The following is a 25,064-nucleotide window of genomic DNA, read 5'->3' as shown; positions in this document are numbered from 1 at the left end:
CCGTTCGGGCACGCCAATAATGCGGACGTTGTTCCGTCTGGCCCTGCCTTCGGAGTCCTCAAGGCGACGCTCGGTCAGGTCACTGGCGAGCTGCAACCTCCGCACCGTCGTCTGCAAGGCGGCCACATCTACCGTTAGGCTCGACGCTGCTTGGGTCAATGAGTCGACCCGGTCATTGGTTTTCGACAGGTCCGCTCTGACCAAGGTGACATCAATCAGCACCGAGTCCAATTTGTTAGCCAGAGTATCCAATTGCTGGTTCACAGTCACCTTCATCTCCTCAATGGCCCCCATGACATCCAACAAGGTCAATTCGGATGATGCGCCCGAGGCCTCCTTGGGCGGCTCAGGCAATTTACGCGATCCACTAGGGGATCCCTTTGGCTGTGCATAGCGGTCCATATTGTTGGCCTGGGAATAAGCTCCCCTCCGTGTAGATTTGGGTTTCAGTTTGTCGCCGTCCACTCTCGTCGTCATCGTCAGCGATCAGCCAGGTCAGCACCCTCCAGCACCCGGAGGAAGGCCAGGAGATCCGGGCCGCCAACTGAAAGTGGCCTGTTTACAGTTCAAGACTAGGCCTTGCACTCCGTACTCCGCGCAGCTCTCCCAATGTCCCACGCATCAGTCTCGGTAGCTTAACTCGAAACCGAAAGTGAAAGCACCGGGTCCGGGGCAGGCCCAGCCTGGCATGCCGCTGTTGTTCAATTCGCAGCCGGGCACCTCACCAACCCGAGTTCGGCACCAAGGCCGGAGAAGGCCGCAAACTTCAGATCGCCAAAAAAACACGTTCCCGGAGTCCAATTTCGATTTGGAAAACGAGTGGCACCTTAGCGCAAGATCATAAACAAAAGCCCATCGAAAAAATCAGGATTATGTCAGGATAGACGTGGGAGGTTGCGGAGGCCCCCGGGAGTCACAAGCCTACGCGGCCATCTTGGTTGCGCGCTAAGCTCCTCCCCAAAAGCCATTATTAATCTCATATACTGGTGGCTTGTCTAAAGAATGTGAGCTCAGCAGTTGTTCATTCATTTTGCGTTTTTGATATGTTAACCAATAGCAACCAATAGCAAAGAATATATTTATATCTGATACTAAAAAGGATGATTGCTTGCCTGAAATTGTAATAATGTTACTACAGGAATATACCACAATAACCGTTGTTAGGAAGATAAGAGTGGTGGTGGGGTAGCCCTTACTTTAGGAAAACAATGCATTTGACCCAGACCAGTCTTAGCTATTCCTCTATATTCGAATATATGATTTGTAAACTTGTGGCATCAGGCTACGCAAAAAATGTGCCAGCTGTCAGTCCATTATACATCCCTAAAATTTAAAATAACACATTTGAATTTGAATTAGTCAACACACATGCTCATTAGATATTCATTTGAGACTAAAATTTGTGAGCTGGCTTTGGTGGAGATTTGTTTAACAAATTCATTCTCACTGCCTTACAACCCTTTGTATATTTGCAAAGTACTCAAAGCTCTACACACTCAGATAGATATGTTGGAGATTGATTTTTGGTTAAGTGTGTTATAGATGGTAGAGTACGCAAGCTGGATAGGACAGAACATGCTCTGATTAATACATTAATTTTGTGGCTCAGAGTGTAAGTTACAGTATACGACAACTGCAAGTTATCCCATCTTCTACAGCTAAAGCTATTTATGGAAAATAGTTATTGATACTGAATTATTCAAACACAAAGTAATGCTGGCTTGTCTGCAAAGAAACTGGATTAAAAGGTAGGGTAAAAGTGGTAAGCAACAGCAGGTGCCACTGAGGAAACATTTAGCAATAATTTGCGTTAAGAAAATTATACATAAATATTGACGAAGCAGAATCATCCCCACAGGAATTATTTGTGAAGTTTTGTGTCTTTAAACATCTTATAATTCAAGCAAATGAGTTCTCAGCAAAGTCCTATACAAAAATGCAGGATATCTTGATAGAGAAATTAAGTAAGAATTACGTCCTTTCAGACTTGCCTAAAAGGCTGATAACAACATATTTCGGCTGCATATTGCTTCATTAGGGAGCTATTTATAATATTGAGAAAAAACTGCAAGCCGATTGAATATCTACTTGACTCAAGAACATTTGAGGTTGTAGATAAGAATGTTAAGTGTGTTTGCACCACCTATAGGCAAAGTGCTTAATTTGTAAAATATGAAGTCCAGGTGCTCAAATGTTTGTCAGAGGCCACACCCACTATGCCTGGCTCCACTCACTTCCTCCACTGGCTCCACCCACTTAGTCTATTTACTCCGCCTACATCTTCAATTGGCACTGCTGAAACTCAGATGTAATACCTGATCTGAAATTCAGCAAGGGAGCCTTTCGACTGTGAAGCAAATAAGTGAAGAACATCTGCGCCTAGACAATTCACCTCATATAGTGTTATTATATGACTGGTATAAATATTAGAACCATAAAACATGATAACGTGTCTTTATAGTGATTGATAACTGTGGGCTTTGTCGCTGCATTGTCTGAAATCTGGAGAAAGGAACATAACAAGAGAGATGTCATCCGACACATACTTCTCACAAAATAGATGAGGGGTTAAACAACAGACTGTATTTAGACAAATTCAGATGAAATATTGAAAAGACAGCCAGCTGTGTAGTGATAACCCCACTATGGCAGCTAAGAAGTGGAGAACCTATCAGTTGCATTACAATACTGCAAAGGTCACCAGTGCAAGTATGACAAATGGGCCTGTCACTTGCCCCTTCACCCCGGGTCCAGGTGCCACTGCAGCCTGGAGCGTATTTCTGCCACTGGCACTCTCTCAGAGTCATTAATGATCAGGTGCATATCAAAACCCTATATGATTCTTACACTCAATGCAGATACACCGCAGATGTGTTCCTTTTTAAATGTGTGCTTGTTCAGGTATTGGGGCATTCCAAACCTCTCAAGTGAATGTGACATGCACATCTTGTGAAGAGAAGAGGCAACCTAGAGCAAACTTTAATGGGTCGCTTTAAATGTTTGCTGCAAACATCTCTGCTGCCTATTTTGTATTTTACATGCTGTAGAAAATGAGCATTTGTCAGAGCAATCTAAACATGACACACAGGCAAGATGAGGATACTAGAAATGGTGTACATATATTCATAATGTTAACAGCAAAACACACAACCCTTCAATTTGATTGATTTTAAGAAAAAGCACCACATGGAATATTCTGAAGGCAGCCAACATGTGTTTGCAAGCTAGCTATGCTAATCTGTTAAATATGCTCAACAGTCGCACAGGAATTTCGCAGTATTTGGAGCTCATCGGTTTAGGGGCGTTGCTAACCAAATGTGCCATCAATAATTGAAAAAAAAGGTATAATTGGTTTGTTGCGGTGTACGGTTATGCTTATCCTTGCTCTCAGTAATCAAATCATATCTCAAGATATCAGTGCCACACATGGAGTCACAACACGGCCAGACTCAAAATCAAGAAATGCAAAACAAAAGAAACCAGAGGAAAACCACCTCAATTAATAAGCCCAGAAACTGAACCATCATGCTCCTACATATCAAACAATGCACATCAGTCCTGCAGTTGATAATGAAAGAAGCACACAATCACTGATAAAGACCCGCCTTAATACTCAAGCCTTTATACCCAATGACGAAATAGCTCTTTCTCCCACCTTGATATCTTCCCCTATCCATGACCTCTCCAGCACAACAGGGCTTTAAGTGGGATGGGTCTTGCCTTTGCTTAGCACAGGCAGTTCTAAAAATCATGTGTCGGGCTCTCCATTATTACTCTCATCCTCAGGGTGAAACTATTTTTTTTTAAACTCTGCAGCAGTGCCACCCATAACTGCCTTTGATGTAAAATCAAAGAGACTCGTTATAGTCATTTCACTGTCTCATAAGTTCATAACTGAAGCATTTTCAATATTATATACAAAGGAGCCAGAGTAGTTGCTTATTTAGCATATGCAGCTAACAGCCATTGACAAAGTCAGTAGTCCTGGTTTATTGTAGGTGTGATGGTACTTGTTGTATTATATGTCTGAATGCCATGAGAGAAGCAGCACAATGCCATTCGGGCGGCACACTATGCCAAGGACAGATTTTTAGCTCAGGTGTTTTTAAGCAACGCCCTTAATTACATGGGCCATGCCCCTAAGAGAGACCCCTGGGTTATTTCACCCCACTTAAAGCCCTGCTGCACAACACTCAGAATAAGTCCCTTACCCAAATTTGCGCACTGCGTTCTATTGCCTTCTAACTTGATTTACTCTCTACAGGTTAACAGTATATATGACAGGCTAAAGTAGTGTTACAAAGGGTGGTACCTGTAAATCTAAAATATACATAGATTCTAGCCATGGTACTTTAAAACCTGGTCAATGTTACGGGACACATAACATTAACCAGATTTTTTTTCTTGATTCACATTATTATGTATATTTTGTTGCGTATAGCAGCAACATTCATACTTGTGAGAGCTTCAAAGATCTTGTTTGAGGCACTGCACAAACACAGGCATGCTAAAAAAAAGAGTTCAGAGAACAGAAACGAAACCGTCACATCCATGAACACACAAATATGTATGCTGCATATATATTCAAAGTCACCAGGAAGAGTAGAATTACCGTTATTGAAGGAATATTTCAACTTAAAACTCACTCGAAATGGCAAGGTAACTTGGTTAGCATATTTGAAAAACAATAAAATGTTGCACGCCACAACCTTACCACTACAACATTCTGCTTTTCATGGCATTTCGCCACTCTTAATCAGTAAACTGTTTAGGGGAGGATACTTCAGGGCAGGGGCCGGGCAGGGCCTTTAACTTAATGCTGGCCCTAAATTATAATGTGTACGCCGGCAGCTGCTGGCTGCTACTAGGCCAGGGCGGGCACAGCAGTGCATCCAGGGAATCCTGTGGAGTCAGAGCTACCACCACAATGACCGGTGTCACGCCACCACTCTCAAAAAATGAAAAAGCAGCGTTGGTAAGGCAATGGCATACTTACGGTTTACTCATGGTGGTGGATGTAGTATAGCCGGCCTGGTGGCCTGTGCCTCTGATCCTCAACGCCGTCAGGGTGACTTGACTCATGGGTGGGGTACGGCGGCCTTCGCATGGGTGTGCCGGGGCATCATGTGGCAATCTGAAACAAATCTGTGCATGCTGCCTGGCGCACACAGCCCGGCAGAACCAAATCTATCCAGATTCCAGCCCAATCAGTGCCCCTACTCCTGCCTACCGGTAACACTAAACCAAGGCCTGTGGCTGGCATCATATAATATGAATCTAGCCGCAAGACTCTTCACCAGGACCTGGCAGGAGACGAGTCATGAGAACAACACTCTGCGCAATAAAGCAGTCATGCTGAGACTTATCATTAATACCATATGTGATGTGCAGATGCCGCCGCGTGTAGACCCGGCCCTGATAAGTAAGTGCTGGTGCTAAGCACCGGAAGCACCGGCACAAATTAAGCACTGACGCCAATGGTGCTTGGAAACTGGAAACGGCACCTCAAACTTTAAAACAATCCTGAGTTTGTCTTCCACTAAAGAAACCAACATTCAATCTGATGGATCTTTCTGACTGAGTGCCTAATGCTAAATCTTCTTAAACAGCTTAGGGCCTCATGTATCAAAACATTTTACTCATTCTGTGTCCAGGGAGAAATATGCTGATACATAAGGGCCTTAGTTCCTAGAGACAATAATGACAATGAAATTTGGAACGTTTCTGGTAAAGACTCAGCTCCTGGGAGATTGACAAACATGTCTATGTCTTGGTAGTTGTTCTCTGACTACAAAAATTCAAATGCTGACTAGTATCAATAAGGGTGCTGCATTATTTGTGATTTCTATGTGGTATTTCAAACCATTGACACTCAATCCTACCTTTCTTACTAGAGGATGTAGCCAAAGTGTCAAGAAGAACCAAACATTTGTTTACCTTATTTATAGGTACCAGGTTCTTGAGCATGTATATTGAACATTATCAAGCTCAACTAATGACGAAGACCTATGGGGTTATACTGTGGTTGCCCCTGTAACATCATACATTTAATATCTATTTGTTGCCTCTTCATGAATTATCAGCAACATAGGAAACCTAGGCACTCACATAAGCCAAAATACGTGACATTTCCTGAGTTCTGTACTTGTATTCACTCTTCTCTTAAGCCATGAGTAAAAGTGGCCTTGATAATTCCACCCTCTTTAGAGTACCCTGTTTGCGTGGGGGTTGGAATTGTAAGTTGTGCAAAGTTGACTGTACCCGATTTGATAAACTCCAAGTCCCTGTAATTTTTCCAGATAAAGGCTATCTTAAAGAACTGGAGAAAATAGCAGTAATCTGAGGCAGTTACCACAGCCAATGAATTCTGAACCCCTGGGAAGATGATTCCACTGGGTGCTATAAATACATCATCTCTGTCCTGTTCTGGATTGGTTTCTCTTCACAGCACTGGCAAGCATACCACTCTGTATAAAAGACAGCACCTGGCATTTGTCTCAGGGCATCTGACTTCAAGATGGCCACCCCACAGACTTCAATGGACTGTCTCTCAACTTGCCTTACTTCAAAATGGCCGCCACTCGGCTGCAGCATGCATGCCTTGTAGCTCATAGAATTCCTGCTTTTCTTTAATGCTGCATGCTAGCTGCAGGTAATTCGTGCTTCCTCAGCACTGGTATTTTCTTATATTACTTGCCTCCGTTATCTGCAGGCGTGATCTTCGATCCCATCCTCGTCGCCAGTTGTCCTGTTCTGGATTGGTTTCTCTTCACAGCACTGGCAAGCATAACACTCTGTATAAAAGACAGCACCTAGCATCAGGCTATTAACTCATCTTTATTAATATCTCTGCTTTTATATATGGCCTACTGATGTGGAGCTACTCTCCCCACGTCCTATTCTCTCTGCTTCCCTCAATGTAGTGAGAGGGAAAACTAGTACTTCCTGTCTCCACCCAGGAAGTTCCTGGCATCTCACTTCTGTCTGGATTAGCTAGACCGCTGACCTACTTATATAACAATGTGCTTTCCTAGAGGACATGACATCTCCCCCCCCACTTACAAAGAAATTCAATCTCTTCAGTGCATCATTTGGGCTCTGTAGTTGGTTTCTTTGCTCCGCAAATGTTGAGAGTGGGTCTGCGGATGTTGAGGGTGATGTCTGTTGCGAGGAGTGTTTGTTAATGAGGTGAGCATCCTTTCGGCCCCTTGATTGGTTTGTTAGCTCTGCTGACCTACTTATAAAACAATGTCCTTTCTTAGAAGACATGACATCTCCCCCGGAACTACAAAGAAATTCAGTCAATCTCTTCAGTGCATCCTTTGGGCTCTGTAGTTGGTTTCTTTGCTCTGCGAATGTTGAGAGTAGTTCTGAAGATGTTGCGGGTGATGTCTGTTGCGGGGAGTGTTCGTTGGTGAGGTGAGCATCCTTTGGGCTCCTTGATTGGTTAGATAGCTATGTGGATGTTGAGTGGGGTTTCTGTTGAGAAAGGTGTTTGTTGTTTCGATGCTTCACGAGAACAAGGATCAGCTCTGGCAGCCATTTACTTGTTCTGTTTGCCTCACCCACTCCCAGTTGTGTTTGGGAATGTTAAAGTCTTTGATTGTTATATTTCATATCGGTACCCTAATATAGGTCCAGGGAACATCGTACACTTCCCCTACATCAGCACCCGTTATTTCATATGAACGATCCTTATAAGGACATAACTCCAAATAAGGACAGAATGCCTTATAGGGACATCACGCCTTATAAGGACTGCAGCCTTTTATGGACTAAACCTTTCACCTAGTTCCATGCCGAGGGTGGGTTTTTCCCAATCAATATTGCTAAGGCATCATCCTTAGCACATATGACTAATTGATGAGTACACTCTACAGGAGGTATACTTCACCGCTCCTATCGACGCACAAGGTTTAATCTCCAACGTCATCCTCAAACTGAACAATGGGTAACACACGTACATACATTGTATAAATACAGTACCTCTTGCTATCAGAAAGCAGGAGGGAACTGAGACTTCAAGACTGACCCACTGACCAGGGATGCTGCAGCTCCGGCAAGCCATCGCTCCAGCTGACAGTGGTCTAACGATCCCTTGCAGGGTGCTCAGCTCAAGTCCAGGACGAAGTCCCACACTCTCACTATTCAGGTATGGGGTTCAGACTAAAGCCTAGTGGGATTCTTGGCTCAAAAGGCTCTGTGGCTCATAGGCTTAGGCTCTGTAGCACCTACTCACATGCTAGGTACACTTAGGTACATCGAATCAGGCATCTTAGGAGTATGCACTTTATTTTATAAATGCATTTTATATTTATGTATGTGTTCATGACTATTAAAAAATGGTAGAACAATACTATTCCTTTTTATTCACTGTACTGCTGGTTCTATATCTCTGCTACTGCGTTACAGTTGTAACAGCGCACTTATTGTATATGAGAAGAACAAGGGTACAATAAATTCTTATTGTAAAAAACGCTCAACCGTTTCTTCTCTGTATCTCTCTGAGAAAAACAAGCATGCACGAGTGACTGGGTGAAAAGTAGTATATTGATTCCACGAGTCTGAGGTTATTGTGTTCTAAGGTTGCCTAAAACTAATCTCTCTGATAACAGAAATTTCTAGTAGCACTGCGAGCTAGCTAATGCAAACCATAGGCGAACATATGCGGCAGGGTGTACAGAGTCAGTCTGCCACCAGACACACAGTTTATGTTATCCGTAAAACAGCGTAGGTCCTGCATGACAGGGTACTAGTGGGACTACACTACATGGCGGCCAACGTGGTATATTGATGGCGCACTTACTCAACAGTAGAATCTGAGGAGCTCAGTCGTGCCTAATCTCAGAGACCCTACTTACAAAACCCAGAGACATCTGGAGTAAGTGGGAAAAACTCTGCCACAGCTGAGTAGGTGAGACATCCTATGTATTGGCTGTTGATTAATCAAGCTTGAAAGGAAAACTTCCCAAAATTGTGCATAAAACCTTTTTCACCCTTTCCTTGGACAATAATTCCGTGTCTTAAACATGATGGCGGACGAGGAGGGAGTATTAAACCAAGGACCTAATCAGACTGGTGAGGTCGATGCAGATGCAATAGAAATTGCACCCAAAGTAAGACAAACTTTAACAGTCAAACTACTCAAACATGGGTTACAACTCAGAGGAGGTGTAGTAATAATTAATAGAGGCACACGAAGATTTCAAAACAGGTATTCTACTCATGGGTTATATTCCCAGCAGCCGATGTTGTAACAAAAACTTTTCATTATTACATACATGTGTACATTCCTGCAGTCTACACTCCTTTTGAGGAGACTGAGGTTCCGCTTACTTTCCAGGAACATATTTTCTGGTTTAATGGCGCCCTACCCCACATAAAAACAAGAGCAAGGCTTAGTCCTTTAGGGATTCCAGGAGCAACATGGCTGATATTAGTGACCTATGCACCACATCCAGACATTGATACAACGGCACAGGATGAACTACTTGTTCAACACAAAGAGTTGATAAAACTCTACAGAAACATGACACATTTTGTCCAACCTACCGACTGCAGCTACTACCCAGAGCACAGGTACTAAAATTACACACGGTAATGGGCGAAGTGCCCACAAAACGTGAACAAATTCCTTTCTGGGTAGCTCAGAAAATAACCCAGTTAGGAGCAGTATTCCCAAATACAACACCATTTGAAAAACACAGAATGTTAACAATATGTTTGCCCATGGGGATTACACCACAGTTAGAAGATTGCACCTCATGGGGTACAGTCTTTGCTGCCATATATACCAGAATACATGGTATTCCTTCATTAGCAGTAGTACCAGATGTATAACGACAAATGCAAAACGACTATGGAGCAGAACCTGCCCGGAACTTAGGGATGGCGTTATTAAATAACTACGATCAGGTATCAGCCATAATACTAGCTAATATTAAAGGGTAAGCAGCAAAAGTGGCAATCCGTCAACGCCTATGGGAGTTCTCTCCATTAAAACAGGAGAATGAACTAAAATAAGTGAAACTGCGTATGCAGAATTGGGAAGGGACAGTTTGGGGAGAAAAGCTTTAAAACCTCAGCTACAGGGCAGTCCTGAAAAGGACACTTTTAAACAGACACCTACTTCTTCTAAAAAGAAGTGGGATAAAAAAGAAAACTCTAAAGACAAGAGATCTCAGTCCCGAGGTAGGTCTCCTCAACAGAAGTACTCTGAAAAGAGGTACAACCTTAGGAATAGGGACAATATTAGAAAACCTGACAGGTATCAGGATACTGATACACGTTCCTCTCATTCCTTTCAGGGCTCGAAGAAAGGCTCCAAAAGAGAAGGACGGTCAGAACACAGAGAGGAGCGCACACAGTTCAGGGACAAGCAGCGCGCTCAAAACTTTACTTCTAAAAAAGAAGATAAGCAAAATCCAAAACCTCAATTTAAGAAAAAGAAAGTTGCTGGTCTGAAAATCAGACATGCCCAGAATTCTAAGGGCACAACTTCTGAACGGGGAATGGGTTCTGAGGATACTAGACAGCGTGGCAGAAGTAACAATAGCTCGCCTGAACCTGAAGAAATTTCTGGTGACAGTGGAGTTGAATGATTACATCACGGTGAAAACACCAGACACCAGGGTGAGCTTCACACATAAGTTACATGAAGCAACACTCCGGCTGGAGGGGGACAAGCCCAGGAAAGTAAAAGCTCTTTTTTGGAAGAACTTATCATCTGGTTATGATATCCTGTTAGCAGAAAAAGATTGGCTGCCTGCATTTGTTATGGAGTGCCCCAGGGGAGAAAGTATAATTTTTCCTGCATTTTCCAATTGCGTTCCCGTTCACCTAAAACAGGCATATGCACAGGAGTGGGCAGTAGCTCAAGCTCCAGCGTTGTATAACAATCATGCAGGGTGGGATGAGAACTCAACCTACCACGTGATCCCATTAAAAGTTTCACCTAATGCTCAGAGGCAATATCCAATAAAGCAAGAAGCTAAAACACAGGTCAGGGAAATCTTAGATCAACTTGAATACCAGGGGGTCATTGAAAAATGTACCTCTCCAATGAACAATCCTTTGTTTCCCATCTCTAAACCAGACAATACATGTCATCTTGTTTTCGATTACAGACATTTAAACTCATGCACAAAGACATTTGCTGTCCAAAATGCACATAGTGCCACATTAATGAATAACATTGTGCGCAAAAAATACAAAACCACACTTGATATCTCAAATGGATTTTTCTGCCAATATATAGCGCTTGAAAGCCGGTGTCTGACCGTCTTCAGTGTGTTAGGGTCCCAGCGACAATTCTGTCGGTTAGCACAAGGGTATAAAAACAGCCCAGGTGTATTTTCAGCAAGAGTAACAGAGTTACTTCAAAATTTTGATGAAAAAGCGTTGTCCTATGTGGATGATATTTATCTGACAGACGACGACTTAGAAAGGCACTTGACAAGGGTAAGCACCATTGTTATGGGATTTGCCGCAGAAGGCTATAAGTTCAACTTCAAAAAGTCGAAAATAGCCCACCTCAATGTCCTATTTTTGGTATATGAGTTGTCAAGTGAAGGCAAAAGTCTGGCAGCTAACATTTTAGAAAAGAGCGTGCTGCTCCAGCCTCCAAAATCATTGAAAAATGTACAATCAATACTAGGATTCCTAAATTTCGACAGAACATACATTTTAGATTACGCACAAAGGGTAAAACCTTTCTATGACTTAATAAAACCTGACTTTTCAGCCAGAGATTGGACACAAGAACATATTAATATATTCTTCGTTTACTCCAGGAAGACATGATTGCTTCCAAACACTTACAAACACGCGTAAACGTACGCCACTTAGTGATCCGAATAATAGCGGGTCAATGCGGGTACACTTATTTGACCTTTAATGAGGGAGAAACTGTACCAATCGCTTACAAATCACACCTGTACACAAATGCAGAAATGCGTACAGTTCAACAGAAAAAATCCTGACAGCCGTTCAGACTGCTGTAGCAAGAGTAAGAGCACTGGCTCAGGGGAAACGCATCATTGTCGTGATTCCAGTACCAGCTTTCGAAGCTGTTACAAAGCCCAGCGTCCCAAATGCAAAAGCGTTATATCCTAGGTGGATACAATGGGTGAATTCTCTTACTGCAACAGACGTTGAATACAGATTTGATCCCAGTTTAAAAACTCAGGCATTCCTGCAATATGAACAAGAATATCCTCTACCTAATGAAATCTTGCCTCTTGAACAGTATGAATATATTATCTACACTGACGGATCTGCGCAACTGTCCATAGGAAGTAAGCAACAAAATTTTCAGCATGTGCTATCGTTAAAGGTTGCATGCTTGATGGCAAGTTCCATCCTAGTTGCACAAAAACGCAGTCTCTAGGAGACTGCATGGCTCAGTTAGCAGAATTAAAAGCACTGATAGTTGCCCTCACAAATACGGATCATGAATTCCCCACACTAATAGTGTGTGATTCCTTTTACTTACGAGTACTTACAACATTGGAAACAAAACGGGTTTAAGGACGCAAAAGGTGGCACAATAAAGCACAAAATGCTATGGGAACAGGTAGCAGAGTTGAAAGACGAGCTACCGAGGACTCATGCGATCCATACACTGAGTCATCAATGTGATGGTGTTCACGTTGAAGCAAATTCATTGGCTAATGAAGCCACAAAGGGGGCTGAACGCACAGCTTCCGTATCTGTGCTGACTCTTTCAAAAACGAGAATAGACGAAGATATAATTGCTATCTGTCAATGCATCACGCAAAGGCAGCACAGCAGTACCTAAAAAAAATTCCACTCAAATACTCCTACAAGTTAGATGCACAAAACATTCCATATGCTCAGATTCCTGGAGTGGGGGATAGAGTAATACCAAATATTGATCGTAGGCAAGGTTTAATACTAGCTGCACACGAGGGTTTCAGATCTGCGTACACAGGCGTAACGGTGACTATTTCTTTACTGAAACAGAGCTACTGGTGGCCAGGGTTATCCAAGCAAACTAGAGACTATGTCTTGAAATGCGACATTTGCCAGCAGATGAAAGGCTCCACCGTTACATGCCCAGCACAGACGCAATTACTTAAGTCAGTCAAACCTCTTGCATGTGTGTACTTGGACCACTGCGGCCCCTTACAAACGGACGGGGCTTAAAGGTATATCATGGTGGCAGTGGATTAATCCTCGAGATTCCTATGGCTTTGGCCTCAGCGTTCTGCTGACGCTCGAACTGTTATAAAAGATTTGCCAGTCTTTATTGGTACATATGCAGTTAGCACGTTACACTCTGACCACGGCCCTGCGTTTAGCTCTCGGGCTTACAAAGAGGCCATGGAAGTAATGGGCGTAGCATTGCGTTCTCATCTCCATTTCATCCTGAGGGAAATTCTGTTGTGGAGAGAAAAAAACTGAACTTAAAGCAGTCTTTAACAGCTAGGGTATTAGGCAAGGGCGGTAGTTGGGTCACACACCTGTATGGGGTACAGCGGACATTAAATAACCAGCCAAACAGCTCTCTACGGGGTGTCACTCCATATGAAGTCCTCTTTGGGACACACATGTGGGTACCTGATCTTGATTGTGAAGGCGCAGTGGCGGATGAAAAACCATTTGATATCCATGATCGTTTGACTGTTTTACAGGATCTAAAAGAATCCAGGAATAAAGCAATGTCCATCTAAAGCAGACCCCACTGAAGAAGTCAAGGTAGTCATGGCAAGACCTGTCTGGATCCCAAAAGTCGGAGATCTGGTCAGGGAGAAAATTGTGGGCAAAAAGGAATTTGGACCTTCTTACAGAAAACCTGTACCAGTCCTTGCAGTACACGGAACAAGAATTTTGCTGCTCTCACCTTTTGCCGGAAAAAAGGAGAAAAGATTTGTCTCAATCGACTTAATCAAATCACACTCTGTGGCCGATACTAAACAGTAGGCCTAGTGGACTCTGATGTACCAGATGTCCTCCTCTAGCTACAATCCAAGAAGTTCAAACAGAAAGACTCATCATGTTTGAAGAGCCACCTGTAAGGAATGAAGGACTAAGCAACAATGCTATGGAACTTCTTCCACTTGAGCCAAACATTCAAATTGAAAATGAAAATGAGAATAATTCACAAGTTGCAATTAGACCTAACACAGATGTCTACATCAACATGCCTCGTCGAGAGGAAAAGGACATTTCAACTAATCCTGATAAAATTCCAACAATTGATCGAACTGCTTCTGGCTATTTCATTAACTTCGATACATTTTCGTTGGATCCAAGCGAATCGGAAACAACGCCAGCCCAAAAAACATTTAAGCAAGAATTAAAGAACTTTCTACTCTTTCTCCAAAAGATATACCTGGTATCACCTTGGATTGAACTCTGGGTAATTTCTGGGATAATGTTTTTCCTTTTATGGCTGGGCTTAGTATTGACTTTTAGTATGCTTATTAATAGATATTATCTTCAACAAGATTCCACAGCCCGAAAGGTCAACATCCTCCTGAAGCCACACACATCGTCACATCGTGAACAAAGAGACTTGTCGTCAGAGAACATCACAACTGTTCCTATACCGGATGGTATAGTATGGGACAAGGTTGATTTCAACATATTCGGACCAACCGAACTTTTAAAAATGAATCATGTATTTAAAATCTCATTAAGTGATTTCATTACCTCCAGTACATTTTCTGATGATTGAGACACTGAAACAGTTAATAACATATTATCTGATTTGGAGAAAACTGCTGCATTTTCTGATAATGAAATGTTAGAAGGTTCGTCAGATTATGACAAATTGTACAGTTACCAACATTGTGGTCATCCTTTCCTGCACAAATCTATTTCGCCAAGGAATGGTTTTGAATACAATCAGTGGGAACATTGCCCAACACCACCAAAAAGTAGTTCACAAATGTTTGCACAGAAATGTTTATACTTTTCAGGGTTTAACATCACAGATCCAGCCTAATTTTATTATAAGGTTGCACCAACATCAGCACTGAAAATCATGTTAACAAACACTAAACAGATTTACTCTGTTTCCTTTTTGGCCCAATTGTCTGAACAGGGTTTCGACCTATGGCAAGAAGAAATTGACAAAAAATCGATTTGGGGGTCAAGGAACTGGCAAGTCCAGGGTAACTCATCTTTACTAATTTCTCAGCTTCTATACATGGCCTACTGATGTGGAGCTACTCTCCACACGTCCTATTCCCTCTGCTTCCCTCAATGTATTGAGAGGGAAAACTAGCACTTCCTGTCTCCATCCAGGAAGTTCCTGGCATCTCACTTCTGTCTGGATCAGCTAGACCGCTGACCTACTTATGTAACAATGTCCTTTCCTGGAGGACATGACAATCTCCCATGAGTGCATTTATAATTAGGGCCTAGTTAATAGTTTGTTAGATGGGGCTTTACTCTCTCTCCCTGATGGATTCCCTGTTTGCCAAATTTTTAGATAACCACCAGCCCAGTGGGTTTCGCTAGCAATGGCAGGCACCGCCGTCACAGCTCCATCAAAATGACAGAGCTTCATGGCAAGCTTACAATGTTTTATTTTTATTTTTCAACACAAAAGCCACTGAGGAATTTTGTTTTGTAAAACAAAAAAATGCCCCCCCTTCACCATAGGAGTATGATTTCATGGTGTCACACCCTTGAATGAACTTACATAGGAGCAGATGCTGATGATTTCCAATACCCCTATGTCATCTAAATTTACAGAATGACAGGTGTGCTTCAAGGGGGGAAGGGGATGGAAACAAAGAAGAGATTGCCTAATTCTCTCCGGTCTTCTAACTCCTTGTGGACGCCCCCTATTTTCAGACACACACCACGTATAGTTTTTTTCTTGCTTCGCTTCCAAGCTTTTGAAGTTATGAACTGTAGGAAACACATTTAACATTTATTCTAAAACATCTGTATATCTGTATCTCTTAACTAAATGATTTTCTGGATACCATAACTACATACCCAGAGTTTATCAGGGTTGCGCCTCTCTTTTCTTTGATACATTGCCACTAATTCTTATGTACACGTGGAAATAACTTCTCTTATCTTTATTTTACAGGAAATAAGACAATAATGATTCCTGAAGAATCTTTTGATGACTCGTCTTCCAATTCTCCGTTACAGCTTTTTATTTATGTATTTTTTTAAGTTATTCAAGCTTTGGGTTAACCATTCCTTTTAAACAGAATTTTTAATTACAAGAAACAGTTAATTTTCACTTAGCTTTCTACACAGGAACGGCTGAAGAATTTGGCCACTACAGTATCGTGAATGCCCCAGCAGCTCCCGGTTCTCTTCTGTCACAGAGCTGATGGACACGCAGGAACACAGGTCTTGTCTTCAGGTGGCTGCACAGAAGAGACTCTAGCCTACAGGCTCCAACACCAAAAACTGAAGCCTAGAAAGGAGACACGAGCAATTGACAGGCACTAAACAAGCGAGAGTCCACCCTACATGACAGAGGAAACTTGCTACTGAGACACTACTCGCTTCCACGGGTAACTACCTAGACTAAGAATTGATGAAGGAACTAAACAACGCCCCAAAAAATGACACCTTTACCTTATCTGACTAACTCAACAAGAGAAACTAGAATTCCTTCCTCACAGGGGATAAAACTCAATGAAGTGCACAGAGTAGAATCTTTGTGCGCTGAACATTCCACTCTAGGCTTCAGTGGGAAACCTTGGCAACACTAGAATGCTTTTATACTGTGTGCATTTTGGCAGCCATTTTATATTTCCTCTGATTCCATTTAACCCTCCATAGGTTTGTTTTAACCTTTCCTGATGAGCTTGACTTTCCTTGAAAGAGGATTTCATTGATTGCCTTAACTCTGTTTCTAGGTGACTTGGGGATGGTACTGACACACATCTGCCTTCTACCACTAGGTTTTACCTGGTGGTGACAGACAGCAAAAACTGGCCATGTGTACGGCCATTCTAAATCGGGTGGGTGGACACATGGACACATTTCTGATGGCTCTTTCTCTGTCGGGCCATGCTGGTGGCGGTTTCACAGTTTCTCCGCTGTTGACATAATGAAGGTCCGCACAACTCTAAATGAGGCATTGCAATGGACTGCCCTCTAAGCCAAATTTTAAATCATGCCCTTAGTCTCTTCCTTCTCATCGAGTTCCAGCAGCAGTGACTACCCTTACCATGTTCATGTCCAAAATAATACTTTTTTTTGTTTAATAATTTTTTTATTAAGTTTTCAGAAAAAGGTAACACATAATAATCAAATGAACACCTTATGAATAATATTACAACAATTAATTTGAAGAGAAAATGTCAGCAAAAAATTCAAAAGAAGAGAAAATAATAAAGAGGTAGGAAAAGATGATAGAGAAACAAGAAAGAAGAGGAAAGGAAGAGATATAGAGGAGAGGTTAAAGGAAAGGGAGAAAGAATAGTAAGAGATTAAGATGTAGGTGCATGTGTAGAAAGATAGGAAGTGAAAGGTAGCCAAAGTAGGTCGGATTTAATTTTCTGAGAAAGAGTAAGAGAAGAAACAGTAGCTATTTTGTGTTCGTCGCAAACAAAGTTCCACCACATTAATAATGATAATTTAGAATTATCTTTCCAACAGGATAAAATAACTTTAAATTCTATAGCAATAAATAAATCAAACAACAAAGTAATATGATTAGAAACTTCAAAATCAGGTGAGGTGGAACCTAGAAAAACATTTTGGATAGTTAATGGAATATTACTTTTAAATATTGTCATACATTTAGACCAGATAGATTGCCAAAACCTTAACACATTCGAACATTCATAAAGTTGATGAAGTAAAGTCCCAGTAAATTCAGAACAGGACCAACAAAGGGAAGAGGAAGTAGGGGAGAATTTGGATATATGAACAGGGGTAATAACAGCTCTACTATAAATAAAATAAAGGGATTGAGTAATGTGTGCGGCAACAGAAGTTTTAAAAAGCTTGAGCCATAATTTATCCCAAGAGGAAATTGAGAGAGATATAGATAAGTCAGTTTCCCAAAGTAATTCGACAGGGGATTTAGAGCGTTCAGTAACATTAGATAACAACGTCTTATAAATAAAAGCAGCCTTAGGTTTATGCTCCTGAGAGACCTTATATAATGGTGAGGGTGAAGTGATAAATGGGGAAGTTAAAGGGCAGTTATTGGAAGATAAATAAGATTGCAAAGCTGTTGATTTAAAAGATATTCATTAAAAAATTAGTCGGGTAAATTATATTGAGACTGTAATTCCAGGAAGGGAATGACAGAATTATGTTGGATTAATTGATGAATAAAAATAATTCCCTTTTACTTCCAATGCTTGTAATAAAATGATTTACGTTTATATTTGATACATTTGTTATACCAAATAGTGGAAGACAAAAAACATTGATATGGATCTAATCCATCAGTAAAAATATTATATATTAATTGTCGAGAGTATTTTAAAATAGGATTGTCTGATTTGAAGGAGTAATTGGACATATATATTATAACGCGAAAAGAAAAATCTCCTAATAGGGAATGCTCAAAAACAACCCAATGGGGAATGGGGGTAACGGAAAAGTCATAGGTTAAAGCAAAATATTGACAAATTAAAAATGCAGAATGATAAGATTTGAAATCTGGAAAACGCACACATCCCTCCATTTCGGTACATTTAAAGTTCATAAGAGCAATACGGGGGTGTTTATTATTCCATAAAAATGTTGTACAAATAGAATTATTCTGTAAAAAAATACGAAGCAGGAATTTGAAAAGGTAACATGGATAATGTATAGAGAACATGGGGAACAATCCTCATTTTAATAGTATCTAACATACCCCACCATGACAGATAAAGGGGAGACCAAGAGAGAAGGAGTGATTGTATTTTGGTAATAAGAACATTAAATGTATAACTAATGGTGGTAGATAAGGTAGAGGAAAACCAAATACCAAGGTATTTAATTTTTGTGGGACACCAGGCAAAATGATTATTATTAAAAATATATTGATAGCAACAAGAATTTAAGGGTAAGATTTCTGTTTTGGAGAAGTTCAACTTATAACCGGAGATACTAGATATAGCTGAACTTCCTCCAAGAAAGGGGGGAGGGAGAGGTTAGGATCAGACATATATACCAGGATGTCATCAGCATAAGCTGACAATTTGGTTTCAATTGAATTATGTTAAAAAACAGGGATTTCTGAATTAATTCGAATAAGTTCAAGAAAAGGTTCAAGACATAATACAAATAACAGGGGCGATAGGGGACAACCTTGGCGTGTGCCTCTATGCAATGGAAAAAATTTAGAAAAATGGTTATTGACAAAAATACTAGCACGAGGAAAAGAATATAACAATTTAACATAAGAAATAAAATTTGGACCAAAACCAAACCATTTGAGTGTATTGAACATAAATTGCCAATTAATACGGTCGAAGGCCTTTTCAGCATCTAAAGACAATGCAGCAAGAGGAGATTTGTACTTTTTTCCAAAGGAAATAACATTAGCAAACATGCAAGCATTATCCGAAGCCAATCTGCCCTTAACAAAACCAGCTTGATCAGTTTTAACCAAAAATGGGATGATATTCTCAAGGCTAGCGGCTAGGATTTTAGCTAATATCTTACAGTCATAATTGATTAAAGAAATAGGGCGATAGTTTTTACATAAGGAGCGATCTTTATCAGGTTTGGGAATAAGGACAATCAAGGCCTCCATAAACGAGCCAGATGCTTTAGAGTCAACAATGAATGAGTTAAAAAGGGCCAAAAGTTTGGGTGCAAAAATAGAGGAAAAAGTAGAAAAACAATCAACAGAAAGACCATCTGGACCTGGTGCTTTCGATTTTTTGAGGGATTTGATGGCTTCCGTTATCTCTTGAAGAGTAACCTCACTTTCTAGTAATTCAAATTGATCAGGAAGTAAAGGAGGACTAGGGAGATCCGAAAAAAAGGTATGTAAATTATGAGCAGAGGGATTCGTATCATCAGAATATAATGATTGATAATATTCATGAAAAGCAGAAGTAATGTCTTCATCAGAGGATGCCAAAATATTAGTGGATTCATTTAGAGTAGGGCCTATATTTTTACGTTCAGATTTAATTTTTAAGTAATTGGCCAACATCTTACCAGCTTTATTTTGACCACCATGATATTTAGACTTAATTTTAAGAAGAACATTACATGCATCAATCGTGGCAAGTTCGTTAAGAGCAGATTTGGCTTTAATCAATTCATGAGGAGCAGAGGAGGATTTAGAAAAAAAAATAATTATGTTCCAACAGTTTAAGTTGCTGTAATAAAATATCATACTTGGCTTTAGCAGTTTTCTTCTTTTTTGCTGAGCATGAAATATCAAAGGCACGGAGGGAAGCCTTAAAGGTTTATTAATGGTAAAAAATTCATTAATAAAGGTAGTAGCTTCAGTAACAAAAGCAATGTCTGATAACAAAAAATTATTACGTTTCCAACGACTGAATTTTGGAGGGCAAAGTGAGAGGTCAAGGACAGAAAAAACAGGGGCATAATCTGATATAAAAATAGATCCAATCTCAGAGGATTGAAAGGAAGGGAGTAGTGGCCTACGAGTATGATGAACATTGAAGAAAAAAGTAAATTCAAGGGTATCAGGGTTACAGGTCTTCCAGACATCATATAATGAACGGGAGGCAATGGCAGATTGAAAGGATTTATGAGTTTTATCAGGATTAAATTTGCATTTGGATTGTCTATCCGAGAATGGGTATAACCATTGATTAAAATCTCCGGCAACAATAATATTTGGAACATCAATAGAGGATAGTAAGATCTTAATGTTATTCCAAAAATCTGGGCCTGGTTTGACAGGGCCATAAATATTCAAGTTCTTTGTTTTGAATAACAACCTTAGCCATTACCCAGCGTCCATCACTATCACATTGCATAGATAAAATTTGTACATGAATCGATTTATGAAATAAAATAGCAACACCACCTTTCCGGTTGGAAGCAGGAGAATAAAAAACTTGACCCACCCATTGTCTTTTTAATTTAAGTGATTCTACATCATTACAATGCGTTCTTGAATAAATGAGACATGAGAATTCAATTTAGATAAATGAGTGAGTACCTTTTGTCTTTTAACGGGGTTTCCAAGACCACAAACATTCCACATGACAACATTACACATAATGGAGGGAAGGGAGGACAAGACATGAATGGAGGTGATACACTGCAGGAGAATAATTGGAAACAAAAAAACACCACTTATTAGGAGAATACAGAAAACAAAATATACAGCAACCGTTAATGATAATAGATATAAACAGCAAACAACAAAATAGAAGCAAACAAGCACACAAAAGAATATAATGAAAGACACTTATATAAACAAAAGAACAACAATGAAAAAGCATCAGAACAAAAAAGTAGCAAAACCAAGGGGTAATAGAGGAAGAGAGAAAGAGAGAAAAGGAAGAGATAAGATATAGATATACAGAAAGAGTAAACAGATCAAGGAAAAGAATCCAGATCTGAAGAGAGAACAACAACCAGCAAGAGAGGAGCATGGTGACGCCAAAAACAAGAAATGGTGGATGGAGCGATTAGGTAAGAAAAGGCCTCCTAAAGAAAAAAGAAATAACAAGGAAAAGAAAAGAGAAGTGGAGAAAAAATAGTAAAAGAACAGAATAATGGTGATAATCAAAGTATATTAAATAGGATACATAGGGAAGGGTGTTAGAAAGGTAAAGAGAGTAGAGAAATAATCGAATAACAGAGCATATAAATCTTTAGAACAATAGATATCAACTTGTTACAAAAGAGAGAAGCTAAGCGTTAGTGTTCATGTTACGAGAAGAGACGTTGTTTAGAAAGAGTCTGAGTTTCTCAGGATCGTCGAATGAGTGAGAGCTTCCCTCATGTGTAATATTGCAGAGGCGAAGATGGAGAATGCCATATTGGATATTTAAGTGTCTCATCTGTGGACGAAGAGGCATGAATTCTTTACGGCGAGCGTTTGTTGCATTGGAGACATCTTGAGAGATGAAGATATTGTGGCCTGACCAAGTAAGTCGACGTTTAAGTTTTACAGCCTTTAAAACATGCATGAGTTCAATGAATTCCAGGAAGAGCATTATGATACCACGTGGCTTGTTGGAGTTAGGGTGAATGCGACCCAGCCGATGCGCGTGCTGTATATTCAAAGGTGATGATGACTGAAGACCTAAAAGTTCTGGAAGAAATTTCTGCAAGAAAGATACCATGTCTGACCCTTCAATATTTTCCGGAAGGCCATAAAGACGTAGGTTATTCCTTCTATTACGATTTTCAAGATCTTCTGTGTGGAGTTTCAACTTGTGGATTTCCTGTTCTAATACAGGAATGTTAACAGTGATATCTTGAAGATCTCCCACACGTTGTTCGAGTTACAGCACCTTTCCCTCCATAACAATCCAGCTGTCTTCTATTTGCTTTAATTTCTCATTTGTAGTGGACATAAAAGGTTGGAGACTGCGCACCTCATATAGAATAGAGTCTAGAACTGGGTTTTGTCAGGATAGGATAGGAGAAGGTGGGTCATTTTCATGTCTTTTTGGTTTTGCACCTGTTGATGCAGCTTTAGGATGCTCAGTGGCCATTGCAGGCTGATGGAAAAGTCAACGCATCGTAAATAAAGCAGGACGAAGATGGCCCATACACTTAAAAAAAAGGAATAAGAACCACTTCTTGATGTGCTGCCCAGAAGGAGTAATCGTACAAATCACTGGAAAGTAGCCCACAGCACTATATTAAGATAACAGCATCATGTTACGTAGGTTCACTTATTCAAAGATGAAGCATGACATATAATCCCCTTGTATTAGGAACAGTCAGTGAGAAAAATATTTCAGCATAGTTCTGAGAGCCAGCCACAATATTAGGATGTCAGCAACATATTTAGCAGGCTCTCTCAAACAAAAATAGGAACATGACAAGAGAATTGTGGCAAAGAGCACTACAAAGGGAGTGACTAGCACCACAAATGATGTTTCCTGAGAGAGACTCCTGTATACAGGCATGGAAGTCCACAAAAACAACTTTGTTTGTCATAAAAATGCATGACGCTTACTTTAAGACACCAGCAGGCATTATAAGTAAAGTCTATGAAGAAATCCCCACATAGGCATTATAAATCACTTCAGGAGCATATTTATGTTCCGAAAACCGGAGCGCGAACGCCGCGAAAACAAAATGGCGGCCGTTCACGATTTGCTGAGGCAATAATTACCGCTGCAGTTCCATGGCTCCCGGACGATGTCAGAGGATTCACAAGTAATGTCCCCCATTGACCGCCACTTCATTTCGGCGGGACAGGAAGCGTAGGATCTTTTTGTGCGATTTGGAGGCACTTTGATGAGGAAAACGCACCACCATCGAGCGGAGCTAAATCGGAACCGCCATCTTGCTTCGGCGTCCGACCGGAACTCCCAAAATCATACTATAAAACTAAATTTAATTCCCTTTGACCGGACTGACAAGCAGACAGCTGTTTAAAGACAGTGGGCCTGATTCACAAAGCTAAACTCACACTTTTGTGTAAGTTTACAATTGTTTGCTATTCACAAAGGGATTTATAAGTAGTATCTTTATGAGTGTGAAGTCTCCACATAGATCTCAAGATAAGTCTTTTTATGTGCGGAGACTATGCATTTATAAAGATACTAGTCGTAAATCGCTTTGTCAATAGCAAACTATTGCAAACTTATACAAAAGTGTACGTCTACCTTTGTGAATCAAGCTCAGTGTGAGCAATCCAAAATCATATAATAGGTTATATGTTGAAGATCTGCCTTTTCTTACATATGCAAACTGAAAAAAGCTAACCTCCCTGCTGCTGTTTAAAAAAGCAAGATACAATGGCATAACACAGAGTGCATTTTGTGAGTGAATTGGGTGAAATCCCAACTCATCACCATTGTTAAATGTCAGATTATGCATTATTTGCCATTTGAAAAAAACATTTTAGCCAATGTCTGTTAGTGCTGTGGTGCTAGGATGACACACACTTGGGACATATAGTATGGTACTGCACTGCTCTGCAAGATGAAATTGGTTAAACACCTATGTGACCTTGGGCATAATGGAAAGTTCTGCATGGGTCTCTAGGCTACGGACCTTCAGGTGTGAAAATACTTTATCCTCAAAAAGCTTCAATGTAATCCAAATCCATACATCTTCAGAATACTTTATTCAAATTAATTCTTCAATTATGAGTCTATCTCCAAAGATGCTTATTTACCACAACATTTTTTAAACACTTTAACTAAAACCGAGGTTTGCTGCAAAGCCTTATTACCGCATTCAATTTCCAGTAGGAGGCACCTTTACTAACCCTTCTAACCCCTACACCATCAATAATGATTCAGATAATTGTAGCCCTATCTAAATTCCCAAGCATTACACTAACTGAAACAGTTCCAGGCTCTAAGTGTTGCATCATTTCAATGTTAGGCTTGAGAACATTTAGAGCCTTGTGTTTTTTTTCGGACTGAATCAGAATATAGGTTTTTACTCCTCTATTGTTAGAAGGCTTTCTCCAGAAAGCATTTATAAACCCTCTTCTGCAAAAAAGGAAAACATCCTCCTCCTTTGCAAGCAAAGTGGTAACTGATAGTGGTATTTCCCAGGTTACTTAACAGTAATATTCACTACTGCTAGTCTAGGACTTTGTCAAAACTCGTAGGTTCTCAGAAACAAGGCAGGAAATTCCATTTTCCAGGAACTACGCTATGACAATTTTTGTTTTTTTTCTCTCTAAAACTTGGGTATAGTTCTTATTGGCGTTACTTGTTCATGGTCCGTTCCCTTTGGTTGCATTAGGTATTCTATCTGCCACCAGGAAGCCTGATAATACCAAGCTCAGGGTGTCATCTGTAAGAAAAACAGGAAAGCATGTTGGATGGACTCTGATGAGCAAGTTTTAGCATACTAAGCATAGTCAGGAATCAATGGTAACACAAGGCAAAACACCATCAGCCTGCTTGTATGGTCAGAAACAACATTCATATGCTAGTGTTGTGCAAAGGTGTGAGGGGAAGGCAAGTATCTTCTATACA

This window comes from Triturus cristatus, chromosome 10 (assembly GCF_964204655.1).
Source record: "Triturus cristatus chromosome 10, aTriCri1.1, whole genome shotgun sequence".
In the NCBI taxonomy this organism is placed as follows: Eukaryota; Metazoa; Chordata; class Amphibia; order Caudata; family Salamandridae; genus Triturus; species Triturus cristatus.
The sequence above is the reverse complement of the archived record's forward strand: the minus strand, read 5'-3'. Positions refer to the sequence as shown.